We start from the raw sequence: 17,014 nt of genomic DNA, 5'->3' as shown, positions 1-17,014 counted from the left end.
TTGCAAACTCATGGTACTGTGAAAAGGGAGATGTATCATCATTACAGAAACACATGCTACCAGAGTAATTTTCCAAGGCACCTGTCTGAACCTGCTGATTCTTAGGTCCCTTTTGCTCTTTTTCGCACTCCCCAGTGCCAAAATAGAAGGGTTGCAGGCCTGCAGACATATTTGGGAGCAGATGGTCAAACCCACTGTTGTGTCCAAATAGGCTGGTAGGCACACAATTATGTGATTTATTTTCAGCTATGGGTAGCAAGCCAAGCGTCTCCCTTTACTCACCACCTAGGGACACTCTCTCTAGGAAAGAGAAGCTCTTCCACCACCACCCGTCCTGAGTAAACTGCTAGCCAGGTTTTTGTTTTGGTTTTTTTTAATCCCACTTGTGTGCTGAATTGCATTTTGTCCCTAGACGTGTTCGTTTGTTTGTTTAAGCGATGTTAGAGTAAAAACCAGCCAAGGCAGACAATTTATGCCAGATTAAAAATTGTGCTTAAGGATTGTTGTTGTTGTTTAGTCGTTTAGTCGTGTCCGACTCTTCGTGACCCCATGGACCATAGCACGCCAGGCACTCCTGTCTTCCACTGCCTCCCGTAGTTTGGTCAAACTCATGTTCGTAGCTTCGAGAACACTGTCCAACCATCTTGTCCTCTGTCGTCCACTTCTCCTAGTGCCCTCAATCTTTCCCAACATCAGGGTCTTTTCCAAGGATTCTTCTCTTCTCATGAGGTGGCCAAAGTATTGGAGCCTCAGCTTCACGATCTGTCCTTCCAGGGAGCACTCAGGGCTGATTTCCTTAAGAATGGATAGGTTTGATCTTCTTGCAGTCCATGGGACTCTCAAGAGTCTCCTCCAGCACCATAATTCAAAAGCATCAATTCTTCGGCGATCAGCCTTCTTTATGGTCCAGCTCTCACTTCCATACATCACTACTGGGAAAACCATAGCTTTAACTATACGGACCTTTGTCGGCAAGGTGATGTCTCTGCTTTTTAAGATGCTGTCTAGGTTTGTCATTGCTTTTCTCCCAAGAAGCAGGCGTCTTTTAATTTCGTGACTGCTGTCACCATCTGCAGTGATCAAGGAGCCCAAGAAAGTAAAATCTCTCACTGCCTCCATTTCTTCCCCTTCTATTTGCCAGGAGGTGATGGGACCAGTGGCCAGGATCTTGGTTTTTTTGATGTTGAGCTTCAGACCATATTTTGCGCTCTCCTCTTTCACCCTCATTAAAAGGTTCTTTAATTCCTCCTCACTTTCTGCCATCAAGGTTGTGTCATCTGCATATCTGAGGTTGTTGATATTTCTTCCGGCAATCTTAATTCCTGCTTGGGATTCATCTAGTCCAGCCTTTCGCATGATTAATTCTGCATATAAGTTAAATAAGCAGGGAGACAATATACAACCTTGTCGTACTCCTTTCCCAATTTTGAACCAATCAGTTGTTCCATATCCAGTTCTAACTGTAGCTTCTTGTCCCACATAGAGATTTCTCAGGAGACAGATGAGGTGATCAGGCACTCCCATTTCTTTAAGAACTTGCCATAGTTTGCTGTGGTCAACACAGTCAAAGGCTTTTGCATAGTCAATGAAGCAGAAGTAGACGTTTTTCTGGAACTCTCTAGCTTTCTCCATAATCCAGCGCATGTTTGCTATTTGGTCTCTGGTTCCTCTGCCCTTTCGAAATCCAGCTTGCACTTCTGGGAGTTCTCGGTCCACATACTGCCTAAGCCTGCCTTGTAGAATTTTAAGCATAACCTTGCTAGCGTGTGAAATGAGGGCAATTGTGCGGTAGTTGGAGCATTCTTTGGCACTGCCCTTCTTTGGAATTGGGATGTAGACTGATCTTCTCCAATCCTCTGGCCATTTCTGAGTTTTCCAAACTTGCTGGCATATTGGGTGTAGCACCTTAACAGCATCATCTTTTAAAATTTTAAATAGTTCAGCTGGAATATCATCACTTCCACTGGCCTTGTTATTAGCAGTGCTTTCTAAGGCCCATTTGACTTCACTCTCCAAGATGTCTGGCTCAAGGTCAGCAACCACACTACCTGGGGTGTACGAGACCTCCATATCTTTCTGGTATAATTCCTCTGTGTATTCTTGCCACCTCTTCTTGATGTCTTCTGCTTCTGTTAGGTCCTTACCACTTTTGTCCTTGATTATGGTAATCTTTGTACGAAATGTTCCTTTCATATCTCCAATTTTCTTGAACAGATCTCTGGTTTTCCCCATTCTATTGTTTTCCTCTATTTCTTTGCATTGCTCATTTAAGAAGACCCTCTTGTCTCTCCTTGCTGTTTTTTGGAAATCTGCATTCAGTTTCCTGTATCTTTCCCTATCTCCCTTGCATTTTGCTTGCCTCCTCTCCTCCGCTATTTGTAAGGCCTCGTTGGACAGCCATTTTGCTTTCTTGCATTTCCTTTTCCTTGGGATGGTTTTCGTTGCTGCCTCCTATATAATGTTACGAGCCTCCATCCATAGTTCTTCAGGCACTCTGTCCACCAAATCTAAATCCTTAAACCTGTTCCTCACTTCCACTGTGTATTCATAAGGGATTTGATTCAGATTGTATCTTACTGGCCCAGTGGTTTTTCCTACTTTCTTCAGTTTAAGCTGGAATTTTGCTATAAGAAGCTGATGATCTGAGTTACAGTCAGCTCCAGGTCTTGTTTTTGCTGACTGTATAGAGCTTCTCCATCTTTGGCTGCAGAGAATATAATCAATCTGATTTCGATGCTGCCCATTTGGTGATATCCATGTGTAGAGTCGTCTCTTGTGTTGTTGGAAGAGAGTGTTTGTGATGACCAGCTTGTTCTCTTGACAGAACTCTATTAGCCTTTGCCCTGCTTCATTTTGAACTCCAAGGCCAAACTTGCCAGTTGTTCCTTTTATCTCTTGATTCCCTACTTTAGCATTCCAATCCCCTGTAATGAGAAGAACATCCTTCTTTGGTGTCATTTCTAGAAGGTGTTGTAGGTCTTCATAGAATTGGTCAATTTCACTTTCTTCAGCACCGGTAGTTGGTGCATAAACTTGGATTACTGTGATGTTAAAAGGTCTGCCTTGGATTCGTATCGAGATCATTCTGTCATTTTTGAGATTGCATCCCATCACAGCTTTTGCCACTCTTTTGTTGACTATGAGGGCCACTCCATTTCTTCTACAGGATTCTTGCCCACAGTAGTAGATATGACAATCACCCGAACTGAATTCACCCATTCCCTTCCATTTTAGTTCACTGATGCCCAGGATGTCGATATTTATTCTTGTCATCTCATTTTTGACCACATCCAGCTTACCTCTATTCATGGTTCTTACATTCCAGGTTCCTATGCAATATTTTTCTTTACAGCATCGGACTTTCCTTTCGCTTCCAGTGCTTAAGGATACAAAAGTCAAAAGAGATGGACAAAGAAGAAAGGTGTCATTGGAGCCTCTGTGTGGAGGGAAGGGAGCACCACGTAGGGTGTGGGAACGCAGTGGGGTGAGTGAGGATTAAAAGATGTACGGGCTCATGGAAGTGGAGCCAATCCATCAGCTATAATAGTCAACAGTGTGGCTTTTTATAGATGGATTTGCTTTTTATAGATGGATTTTCACTGTTCCTTTCAATGTTTTTGATTTGGAAATGAGCTAAAGTGTGCCAATAGTGAAGCTGCCCATGGCATTAGTCTGCCCTTGCTATATTTTACAATGTTCATATAGCCACCCCATGGCAGAAATCATCTCAAAGCAAAAGGAACATCAAAATACTCTATAAAGCAACAGAGGAGGCTGGTCCATTAAGACAAATGGGGCACTGCCCCCACCAACCTCATTCTGTCTCAGCCATCCCCCACATTTGTACTTACAAGCAGCCCATTATGTGGCTTGCCTGTCAGCTTCTTCCTCCTCAGTGTTGGCCTTGTAGAACTCAGCAGCAAAGAGGATCGGTACAAAACTGGAAATTAGTCTTGTCGGTGGCTATGGCTTCCCTTACCGTTGGTCTCCCTTCCTTCTGCCCTACAAGTCCCAATAGGCATTACCGACCATTGTAAAACAATAATAATAAAAACCCATTCACAAATTTTAATAAGTTAAAAAACAATTAAGATGCAGTTTAAAACTTGTCGTTGTAGTGAATGATAAAAATAAAAATAGCTGAATAACAGCACCCTTCTAAAAAAAGAGTCTCAGGTGTCAGAGAGTTCTAGGACCCAAATGCTTCCCTCACCTTCTGAGGTTGCCCATCCCTACTGGATTGATCCATCAACAGAGCAGTGCTTTAGACTGGCTGCCATTTTAGCCCCTCCATTTTTCAACTGAAGCTCCTGAGCGCAGAGATCATCTGGCCTTCATTTTGTGTTCGCCCTATGTTTTTGCTCCCTTATGTGCGGCTGTAAACTTTGACAGCTTCCCGTGATTCTTTATGAAAAGGACAGTAAAGAGAGTTGACAAACTCATGTCACTGTGATAGGAGAGGTTGGGGTTGTTGGAACATGTCTGGGTGGAGGGGCACACACAGCCCCTGGAATGAGACAGACCTCTCCGGGCATCTTCCTGATGAAGTGCAGCCCGGGACGTTCACAAATCAGTCCTGGTGTGCACCAGCAACACATATCTAAAGACATGTGCACACTCTATCAGCAGAGTATAGCAGAAACAATCGTGGAGTGTGTGTGTAGTATTCTAAGTGATTTATTAAGCAATATATACAGGAAAAAAGGGACACGGGTGGCACTGTGGGTTAAACCACAGAGCCTAGGGCTTGTCGATCAGAAGGTCGGCGGTTCGAATCCATGCGACAGGGTGAGCTCCCGTTGCTCGGTCCCAGCTCCTGCCAACCTAGCAGTTCGAAAGTGCAAGTAGATAAATAGGTACCGCTACAGCGGTAAGGTAAACGGTGTTTCCGTGCGCTGCTCTGGTTCGCCAGAAGTGGCTTTGTCATGCTAGCCACATGACCTGGAAGCTGTACGCCGGCTCCCTTGGCCAGTAAAGCGAGATGCGCGCCGCAACCCCAGAGTTGGTCACGACTGGACCTAATGGTCAGGGGTCCCTTTACCTTTATATACAGGAAAAAAGCAACCATGGCATCCTCTCACATCTGAGAGGGAGAGGGAGGGAGAGAGAAGGTACAAAGGTACAGTACAGTGGTACCTCAGGTTAAGAACTTAATTTGTTCTGGAGGTCCGCTCTTAACCTGAAATTGTTCTTAACCTGAGGTACCACTTTAGCTAATGGGGCCTCCCGCTAGTAGATAAATAGGAACCGCTACAGTGGGAAGGTAAACGGCGTTTCCATGTGCTGCTCTGGTTTTCCAGAAGCGGCTTTGTCATGCTGGCCACGTGACCTGGAAGCTATACGCCGGCTCCCTCGGCCAATAATGTGAGATGAGCGTGCAACCCCAGAGTCGGTCATGACTGGACCTAATGGTCAGAAGTCCCATTACCTTTACCTTATATAACACAAGACCTGCCCAGTCCTGCTAATGGGACATTGGAGCTCGATTTATGGAACTGTCCTCCCCTAACCAGGTCCTGCTAAACTGCTCCAAAATAATGCCTGTCTCTTAACATCAATTTGTGAAATATGGAGGAAACTTTTTTTTTTTGTTCTCACTCCTAATTCTAGCCCCTTTTAACATTGCTTTAACCACAGCTAATTAATTCAAACTGCAAGAACAGCAGGGTTTGATCTCGGTTGTAGATGTCACAGTGACTTATAGTTCAATGAGGTGATAATTGGTATCTGGTTAATTCTATTCATGGAAGCTATGGGCTATTTTTTATTTTTTTAAGTAATCCTCACGTCCATTACACAGCATGCAGCACCTATGCTGCTCTCTGGAGATGGGTTTTTTTGTTTTTGTTTTTGTTTTAATCCAGAAAAGCATAACACATAATTGTAGTCAGGTATGCAAATCACTCTTTAATTAGATAACTTGGGTCCATACTGGTCTATTTACTGCAGTTGCACACAAAAGGGGACTGTGATGTTGAACTTCCTATGCAATAAATGACTTTTTAAACAAAGTATTACTGAAAATAATGAAAGAAATAATTTCACAAACTTGGATTGCCTGAATTTGGGTTGACACTGCATTCCAACAGAACCAAATTTGGTGGTTTCTCCGAGAGTTTTATTTGCCTTGGTGGAACCCACAGTGGATTTCAGGAGAAAGCCGCTTCATTTCTACAGCATTACAAAAGGTACTGTTATCATGGGTTTGCTAGGCCCTTTAGCAACCTCTAAATCATAGGTAGGCAACCTAAGGCCCGGGGACCACTTCTGGCCCAATCGCCTTCTAAATCCGGCCCGCGGACGGTCCGGAAATCAGCGTGTTTTTACATGAGTAGAATGTGTGCTTTTATTTAAACTGCATCTCTGGATTATTTTTGGGTTTTGCCTGGTGTTTTTACATGAGTAGAATGTGTGCTTTTATTTAAAATGCATCTCTGGGTTATTTGTGGGGCATAGGAAATTGTTCATTTTCCCCCCTTCAAAATATAGTCTGGCCCTCCACAAGGTCTGAGAGACAGTGGACCGGCCTCCTGCTGAAAAAGTTTGTCGACCCCTGTAATGCATACATGTGCCAATGACTTTTACAAAGAGACTTGGAATAGGGTGGATTAAGCCTCCAGGAGAAGCGGAAACTAAGAGCACAAATTCATTTGTTGCAAAATGAGCAATGTGATGCTTAAGTCTACTAAGAAGCAAGATTGGTGTGGATAACTTTGTCCAAAGATTAGATATTTTCTTGTTTCATTCTAATGAGGAATTTCTGATGTGAACTGTTACAATTTTTTATTTTTTAAAAAATAGAGGGGAAATTCAGTGTGTCTGTCTTGTAACAGCATAGATCAGAAAAGACTAGAACCTTTGCTGCCTACATCAAGCAGTGTGACAAGAAAATGGTCCCTTACAAAGGGGGGGAAATGGTAAATGTCAAAAATGGTGGTGACCTCTCTGAATTGCAGCTCTTAAAGAGTGATCCTTGGCTCACACATTAAACTGCAAGTGCTAATGTGGCCGTTTATTCATTCATTCAAAGCAACAACAAAATACAGAAGGAAACTAAGGGATCTAAAATGTTTGCAAATTAATACTTTTCTTGCCCACTAAGCTAACTACAAATGATCATTTTAAAAGGAGGAGTTGTGCTTCCATGAGGCAGAAGAATAATTTTTTGCTCTTTGGCATGTTCAGCTGAAGTAGCAACCTCTTAAAATGAGAATTATTATCGCAGGCTTCTGTTTGTGAAAAATATTAGAAGTGATTACTCCTATAAAATATTCAGCTCCACTGCCACTTTTCTATAAAAAGCTCTCTTATTTGCCAAGTTTTGATGAAAAGCTGCAGTTTGCCTTTCATCCTTTGTACAACAAGGTCATTAATATTTCCATGACTTTCCTCACATCAATGTTCTGAGCATTAAATAAAATGCTGTAATAAATATTGCTTTCTTTAAAAGGTTCTTCACTGAAAGATTAGCACATTATTGCTGTAGCTCCGTAACAAATGTTGCATTCATTTTTCAGTTAATAACAATGTGTAATAGTAATTCAGTTAACATGGGCTGTAAACTAAAATGAAAACCTCAGATTTCTTGGTTTCTTATAATTACAAACAATAGATCAGCTACAAAACTAAAGAATCAGTTGGACGTCTTTGAATCACTGTTGAGTTAACTATAAAAGTATTCCCGACACATGATCAACTAATTACTTTAAATAATCTACACAACCCAGGCTCCAAGTGGTGAGAGATTTCAGGGGTGCCCACCATAGCTGCCAAGTTATCCCTTTTTTTCAGGGATTTTCCATTATGCTGAATAGGCTTCCTCGTGAGAAAAGGGAAAACTTGGCAGCTATGGTGCCCACATGTGACTTGGGGTTGGTTTCCTTAGAATGAAGGTCACTGAAGACTGTGGTATATCTTGGTGGTATATGGGTTTTTTGTTGTTGCACATATATATGGGCTGAGCTTAAGATCTGACAGTAGCAGTCTAACTTACAGCAATAACACTCAAACAGATATTTCTCCTCCATTAGACTTCTAGTACAGGGGGAAGGCAAAGCCGTAGCTTTGGTGTCATGAATGAGCCATCCCCCAGGGAAGGGTTGCAGACAGCTCCCAAGAGCAAAGGCAATCCCTCAGAGAATGAGGAAGAGGTGGGAGCTGACCCTCTTAGTCCCAGGTCTAGGCGAATGGGAGGGCTACAGGATAGGAGGCAGGGGGAAAGACGTCAGAGGAAAAAGTTCAGCAGTTTCTGGTCTCACAGGAAGCAATTAGAAGGGTCATCATGACTGATGAAATTAGCGGCATGTTAGAGCCGTCTGGAGAACTCTGTTTTTGCAAAAAAAATCTTCCTTTTTAATTAACCACGCTTGCTGTGTTATCCAGTCGGAAACTGGGGCTCCTGACATTCAGCACAGAGATCAAGTCAAGCCTGTGTGTCTATACCCAGCCCAGTTCAAAACGAGGCTGGCCCTAGATCTATTGTTCTCTTACATCTGCAATGGGGAATCTGTGGCCCAACAGGGGTGAAATTTGGCCCACAAGGCAAAAAATCAGGGGGTGGAGGAGGCCAAGATCAGAGCTAAGCACAGCAAGGCTTCATTTGTCAGCTCCCTCTCCTCTTCCACCTGCCGTGGAGCAGAAGGAGGACAGAAGCAACTGAACACAGTGACCTGCTGTGTAAGGGAAATATGGGGGAAGCAGCCCCCAGCCAGTGGCAGGAGGAGGAGGAGGAAGCCGAGCGCCCCCTGATTCCTCCCAACATCCTGATGTCATGATGCAAACTCACACATCTCCACGCACAGGACATTGCCCCCCCCCCAATCTCCCTTGCAAGTTGGCACCTCTGGACGCAGGTAACATCAGCCTATGGGTGGGAAGGTAGGATCTGATTTCACTTCTGCAAAAACTGAAAAAGGCTTTTTTTCCCAGGTTAGTTGACCCAGAACACATTTTTTTCTCAGGTTCCACTCATACTGGAATGCCCCTCCTACGGAATGCAGTTTTTAACAGCATGGTCATCTCTGCTGTAGAACCTCTTAGCACAACCTCCACTCTTTTGAGCATCAGGTTTCCCCAAGCTAGCCTACAGAATAAATTGCATAGTCCAGAAATTTTGATTTGCCTAGAAGTTGGCTGCATGGGTCATATATGACCTGCCCCTGATGCAGAAAACCAAGTGTTGACATTCCAGAACTACTTATGTATATTTACATTCCTGCACTGGACCATGAGCTGCAAAGCATCAATGGTGTTAAAACCTTCTTATCAGCTAAATAAAGACTTTGCAACTTGTTTTCTCTTAATATCCCTGCCCCCTACTACTTTCTATGTGTTTTTGGTTTTTTTTTTCTGAAAATTGTATCCTACATATCATTTTACCGCATCAGAGTCTATATGTGGTCAAAAATCAGAAAATGCTATGATGAATAAACATATTTGTCTGGTACATATAGAGATAAGGTCTTTTTCACTCTCATAAAACTGCATATTTTATAGTATTTCTGTATTTGTCCAAAGGCTTAAATATACCCTTCAACCCTCACTTGCTTCAAATTCAAATTACCCATTCGGAGGAAGATTCTTATTATTGTTGTTGCTATCGAACTGGATATACTGGTACTTGCTACTGCTATGCTGATTTCTTCAATACAGAGTTGTTCAGAACCTTGGTCAGAAACATCACCTTTGTTTTTGTCTCATCGAAAGCATCAAGTTTGCTTTTGTTCCTTGGAAGTATCATCTAACTGTTGTGATGAAAGTTCAGGCCCTGTTTTTTTAATCAACAGCAACATTCCTCTCCCCACCCCCAGCAATTGCAAGATGGCTGAACATTTATCCTAAAGGCATACAGTCAGTCCAGTTGCTCTATGTGGAGCAGCTGCATGAATATAGCAGAATGGAACAAGTGACATCTGATGCTGCTCATCCATGGGGACAGATACCACTTCCCAACAACAGTACATGCAAATGTGGCAGCTAAAATCTGTGTCACTGTCTTCAGAGGCATTGCTGTAAGGAAGTTTTGTTTGTAACCATAGATGTGCCAAGACAAAAGTTACTGCTTTCATGAAGTTGTGGCTTCCAGGATTGCTTTGTGCAATTCCCAGGCATCTGTAATAATAATAATAATAATAATAATAATAATAATAATAATAATAATTTATTATACCCAGCCACTCGGGGCAGCTTCCAACAAATTATTAAAATGCAGTAATCCATCAAACATTAAAAGCTTCCCTAAACACGGCTGCCTTCACATGTCTTCTAAAAGTCTGGTAGTTGTTGTTCTCTTTGACATCGGGTGGGAGGGCGTTCCACAGGGCGGGCGCCACTACCGAGAAGGCCCTCTGCCTGGTTCCGTGTAACTTGGCTTCTTGCAGCGAGGGAACCGCCAGAAGGCCCTCGGCACTGGACCTCAGTGTCCGGGTAGAATGATGGGGATGGAGACGCATAATAATAATAATAATAATAATAATAATAATAATAATAATAATATCTTTATACCCCACCCATCTGGCTGGGTTTCCCCAGCCACTCTGGGCGTCTTTCAACAAAAGATTAAAAATACATTAAAACATCAGTCAGTACAAAATGTCCCTAAACAGGGCTGCCTTCAGATGTCTTCTAAACATCAGATAGTTGTTTATTTCCTTGACATCTGATGGGAGGGTGTTCCATGGGGCCGGCACCACTACCGAGAAGGCCCTCTGCCTGGTTCCGTGTAACTTCGCTTGGCCCATAATTTATGTTGCTTATTGACAGAGAAACCCTGGGCCATATCTCCATATTGGAGGAGGATGGTTGGAGCTCATCCACTTGTCTGCTTAAGCTGGGCTTGACCATGGTGTTCATGTCTTCGTGGTAGAAATGCAGAGTATACTTTGAAAGCGGTAGTCATTCTGTCTTGGGAAATAGGAAAGGAAAATAGTGAAAATATAAACCCTCCTCCAAAAAAAGAAGAAGAAAAGACTGGGTGAGGATAAAAGGTAAGGGGATCGTACCAAACATCACAACCATATATTACTATACCTCGATGGAAGCACAGAGAGAAAATAAATAGCCTGCTACTCCTTGTGCTCATGCAAGGTTCCCTGATGCAAGACGAACTCTACAGGAATCACCTTGATTTAGCTTTTGACAAGTTGGCATCTTTGAATTGCGAAAATTGCTTTTCCAACCCTTGTGTAAATCTGACTAATCAACTCAAGCCAAGACAGAACCTGACTAATTTAAGTCAAGTTTTCCTTGTGAATAAATAAAATGCTGAAGCCTATTATAATCCACTGGTATTCCAGCCTAAGCTGACATGAAATACATTACTGATTCCTCAAGGACTCTACTGTAGAAGAGCCGGTATGGCAATTTCTTCCTAAAGCAATCCTTTCATTTAAAACATTAAATCATATACTGTTGCAGTGCTCAGAATAAGACCTTATGAGAGCCGAAGGATGCAAAAGACTTCCCTATACCCAAGGTCCTTAGAGGAAGCACAAGGTACAAATACAAAATCTATCAGTTGCATGCTGGACTTTTCAAATGGCTTAGTACAGGAATAGTGGGTGGTGTAATATTCCCCAGATGGTGTGGACTGCAATTCCCATCAGGCCCACCCAATGGCCAGGGATGATTGACGCTGTAGTCCAACAATATGTGGAAGTCACCAAGTTGGTTATTGCTGGCATAGCACAACAAAAAATGCCAAACCAAAATACCACCAGTTAACGGGATAACAGTAAGAGCAATATGATGATAAAAGCAGATGTTCCCATTGTCATTCTCTGGAAATGACCCTGCAGGCATGAGCAAAATCACCATTTCAACCTGCCTCTGACTTCCAACCCACAGAACCAACCCAAAATGATACTGTCATCAAAGTATCAAAAATTACCAAGACATCCAAGACAATGAATAGGGTTGCACTCTCTTTGTCCCTACCCTGGTACATATCATCAATATGGGTCTGAATGCAGCTTTAAATAGCTCTAGGAAACATGTTTCCTCAAAATATGCCTGAATCTGATCAGCCACCAGCCTCTCAAGCAGTTTGTTCAAAAAGGAGATATTCCAGTTGGGTGATGGTAGTTCAAGACTTCTGGATCCAAGGAGAGCTTCTTGAGGAGAAGTTGAGCCACTGCCTCATTCAGGATCACACTGTTTGGCAAAGAAGTATGTGGCTCCCCCTGGGCCTGTGCGATCAACCCACTCTGGCTAGATCAAACAAGCCAAAATGGACAGGGGCCAAGGCAGCATGCAGTAGGCCAGGTCCCGTCAAACATATTGCCCACATCCTTGTGCTGCAATAACTGAAACTTGTCCTGTGTTGTTCTTATATTAGTAACGTGCAGAATGTTAAGGATTTGGGGTGCCAGAATTTGTGGGTGCCTGGATTTAGTGGGTGCTATAGTGGTGCGGGTGGCGCTGTGGGTTAAACCACAGAGCCTAGGGCTTGCCGATCAGAAGTTCAGCGGTTCGAATCCCCACGATGGGGTGAGCTCCTGTTGCTCGGTCCCAACTCCTGCCCACCTAACAGTTTGAAAGCATGCCAAAAGTGCAAGTAGATAAATAGGTACCACTGCAGCGGGAAGGTAAACGGTGTTTCCGTGTGCTGCTCTGGTTCGCCAGAAGCGGATTTGTCATGCTGGCCACATGACCTGAAAGCTGTATGCCAGTTCCCTCGGCCAATAATGTGAGATGAGTGCCGCAACCCCAGAGTCGGTCACAACTGGACCTAATGGTCAGAAGTCCCTTTATAGTATTCCTTGGAGTATTAAGATGGGCTGCCAGGCACTGTATTTAACAGTGTCAAAATACAGACCAAACTAGTTTTTCTGTGTGCAGCAAATTGCCTGGGAGAAGACAGATACTGATTCTGTCACATAACTTAAGGGGTCAGGTAGGAGGCATATTAACTCACCTTGCGACCCAATGCAAAGCAATTGTTGCTGGGGCTTTGTGAGAGGGAAGAAGCAGAACTGCCAGAGTTTTCAGGGGTGCAATGGAGAGCTAAGGAGTTGAATTGTGTGAGGATGGAGGAACTGCTAAACAGGGAGAGTGGGTTCTGCCTGAGCTCTCCACACTCTAAATACACCCCACCCCAGTGCAATTGCACCCCTCAAGCTCATGATCCTTTTTTGCTATTAGCTAGAAGTTCCTAACAGAAGCTGATTTCTTAAGAGACCACATACTGTGAGCACCTGTGCTGTCCTTGAATCACACCTATTTTCAGACAGCATGAGAAAGCAGGGGCAGAATTAACACAGCTTATTACACATTTACACTTTCATCCTGGTAGACCCATGATACATGGCGAATGGGATGCCCTCTTTCTCTGCTGCTCTCTCCAAGGGAGCATTATTTCTTGGAATAACAAAAATTGGGTCAGCACTTACTCCTGGCACATAATGGCCTAAGAAGTAAAATACTATACACATTCCCCAGCCTCTATTCACAAGGGGATTCCTGTAGACTTCTCATTTACATTTCTCATCTAAACTATTCATGCACAGTGCTTGATAACGAATGCCCTGCGCAGGCACATCTTTTAATTACATCTCTGAAAACAAATACCCTGGGATGCAGGCTTAAAACAGTTTCCTCCTAAGTAGTCCTGTTGAAATTGAGTAGCTCACAGCAGAATGAATGCCAGCTGAAATACGGGGAGTAAATCTGTAAGCAAAAGGCAACTTTTGTATTTGTCACTCCTTGAGTTATGATTTTTCATCACGCTTGTTCAGGGTGCGGAATGCACAGAACTAGGAGAGCCAGTATGAACCCCATGGTGCTGGGATTGGGAAAATCAGGTTCAGGTGCTACATCAAATCTGCATGAGTAGTTCTCAATGAATCAGCACACCGAAGCTGCATCCATGTACCATTGCTCCTTGGCTGGATTGGGGCACATCTTAATATTTTGATTAGCCACTGCTGAGCCTATGTGTTCAGAAATTACATGACATTTTAAAGGCACCACTTAAAATTAAATTTTTAGTTATTATTATTATTTTTCCCTGAAAGAAAAAGAGGAAGATAAAAATACTGGTACAGTGGCACCTCGCTTAACGAATGCCCTGCTTAACGAAATTTCCGCTTAATGAAAGGTTTTTTCTAGCAGAGGTTGCCTCACTAGACGAATTCGTTTTATGAAAAATTCATCTAGCGAATCGCAGTTTCCCATAGGAATGCATTGAAATTCAATTAATGCGTTCCTATGGGTAAAAAATAAAATAAAAAAATTTCAATGCATTCCTATGGGATTCGCTAGACGAATTTTTCGTTATAAGAAAAGACCTGTGGAATGAATTAAATTCGTCTAGCGAGGCACCACTGTAATTGTGTAGGGAAACCTTGAAAGGCCATGTGTGCTGCATTCTTCTTTCACCTTTAAAAAAAACAGGGGCTAAAAATGTGCTAGTTTCAATATGGCAGATTGTATTATGAATAATAAATTTATTTTCATTGCAGTTATTTTAGGTTCTCAGCAGGATCCCTTTAAGGCATAAGCATAACAATCAAAACTGGATTAGCTTCACAGACTATGTGTGCAACTGGTTTCATCTCTTCTCAGTGAACAGATCTAAAGGGAGTTTGACTGCATGCTGATTGACGGAATCCCTAATACTTTCCCTGCCTAAGTCAAACAGCCTCACTCAAAACACTTTCTGTGCAGGCACAACATCTTGCAGTTTTCACAGCTTTCTGAACATCAGCATCTTCTCCCGCCCTGAACGTAAATAAAATTGTTTCCAGGACCCAACAGCTGGCACTTGCTGGTTGAAGGAGTGAACAGGAAGACAATGTGTTCACAGGATTACAGAACAGGCTGAGAGGGGGAATTTGGGCAGAGTTTTATAAGCTTAGTGAGCCAGAAAATAGATTGGGGGTGCACAGAGGAAATAATGTGTCAGTCAAAGCTAAGTTTGCAGACATAAGCCTCCATGACAGAAGAGCAGCCACAGGCTCTCATCGCCCTCGGAACTTCAACTCTTACCTCTGAGCTTGGTGTGAAACTCGAAGCAGGTGTTTGGGAGAGATCTGATTCTCCAGTTGCTTTTGCCATGTCCCCAGCAAGAACACAGCAGCAGTGCAGGCAACTGGAAAGTGCAAGCAACTGTGGAGTGGAGCCAAGGAGGGCTTCAAAGAGGAAGGTCCTTCCATCAGCCACACAAACACAGTATTGCAGCTGTTTCATCAAATGTCTGGTTTGCGGCTCCCTGCAATTGCATACCTTTCCCCATTGTTACCACTGTTGAAAGCATAGTACCTGCAAATCACTAGATCCTCTTCCTGTAATATCTGCATATGACTGGAACATTACGAGCTTTTACAGTACCATCAGGGTGTAAATATAGTGAGCTCTGAGTGAGACTGCAATCATATTCTCTTCCTACAGTACAAGGTAAAAGAAAAAGGGGAGGGGGGAATGCATGCCGGTGTCCTTCCTCTATGTAATCTGATCTGCAACTGGTGAGCTAAAAAAAGAAAAAGACAGTGAATAAGACAGACAAGTTTTTAGCACAAAGCCTTATTGGTAATACGATGCAAATTGCCCCAAAGGCAGCCACACTAACATTCTAACTTCTACTTTTGGAAGAATGCCTGTTATGATTGTGACACACAGTAATTAAAGGGACCGTCTGCTCAGTTGCATCCTCAGTATCTGTTTCATCATTTCACTTTAAGCATTTTTTTAGTTCTGCCAGAGGGAATGTGTCTTAACACCAGAGAAAGGAAAGAAGATTAAGGGAGTCCAGGATGGAATGCAATGAAGTGAATAGTTTTCTCATCTCTGCTGCACTCTTCTTCTTCTTCTTCTTCTTCTTCTTCTTCTTCTTCTTCTTCTTCTTCTTCTTCTTCTTCTTCCTCCTCCTCTTCCTCTTCCTCTTCCTCTTCCTCTTCCTCTTCTGTGATCCCTCATAGCTGAGTAAGATTGTCTTCCATGAACATGGTCTTAACAGTGAGTCTGGAGGTGACTGTGGAGGCCAATTTTGGATCTATACATCCTTCCATAGTGGGGACATAGGTTTCTGGGCGGGAGTTGGTCAAGGTCAAGGTTGGTCAAGGTGAGGGTTTGCCAAATGTGCCTTCCTCTGAGCACATTTCTCCATTTCATCCTGAGTTCGAGCATCTTCACAGTCCATGACACCTTTGGTAAAGGCTATTATACAATTGGCGCACTCACAGGCCAGCGCTTCCCAATTTTCAGGGTTTATACTACTTTTTTAAAAATAGATTTGCCTTGAGAGAGTCGTTAAACCTCTTTTGTTGACCACCAGCATTATACTTTCAATTTTTAAGTTCGAAATAGAGTAGTTGCTTTGGAAGACCATAATCAGGCATCCGAACAACATGACCAGTCCAATGAAGTTGAAGTTGAAGAATCATTGCTTTGACACTGGTGATCTTAGTTTGCCTGTCTTCCCAAGTGATATGTAGAAATTTTCAGAGACACCATTGATAGAATCTTTTGAGGAGTTGGAGATGGTGTTTATAAGTGGTCTGTGTTTCACAAGCGTACAGTGAAGTTGGTAGTACAATAGCTTCTTAAACAAGCATTTTGCTTTCGCTGCGAATGTCCTGGTCCTCAAACACTCTGCACTTCAGTCAGGAGAAAGGATTTCAGCATCAATGCAGGTCCTTGTAGAAAGATCGCTGCCCAGGTAGGAAAAGTGATCAATATTTTCCAATGTTACACCATTAAGTTGGATTTGTGGTACTGCAGAGGAGTTGTTTTGTGCTTGTTGGTGCAGCACCTTGGTTTTTGGGATGTTGAGCAATAGGCCAAGCTTTTTGTGAGCTTCTGCGAAGCTATTTAGGATGGTTTGAAGGTCATCCTCTGAGCGTGCACACTACATTGCCATCAGCATATTGAAGCTCTATGGTGGAAGTTATGGTAACCTTACTCTTTGCTTTCAGCCTACTCTGCTGCATAGAGGGTTGTTAACAGATCACTAACCGTGACTTAACGCAGCATATCAATGCACAACGGATTGCGAAATGCTAATCCAGCCTTAATGTTA

Source organism: Zootoca vivipara, chromosome 16 (assembly GCF_963506605.1).
Source record: "Zootoca vivipara chromosome 16, rZooViv1.1, whole genome shotgun sequence".
Classification (NCBI taxonomy): Eukaryota; Metazoa; Chordata; class Lepidosauria; order Squamata; family Lacertidae; genus Zootoca; species Zootoca vivipara.
This window is presented reverse-complemented; position numbering follows the sequence as displayed.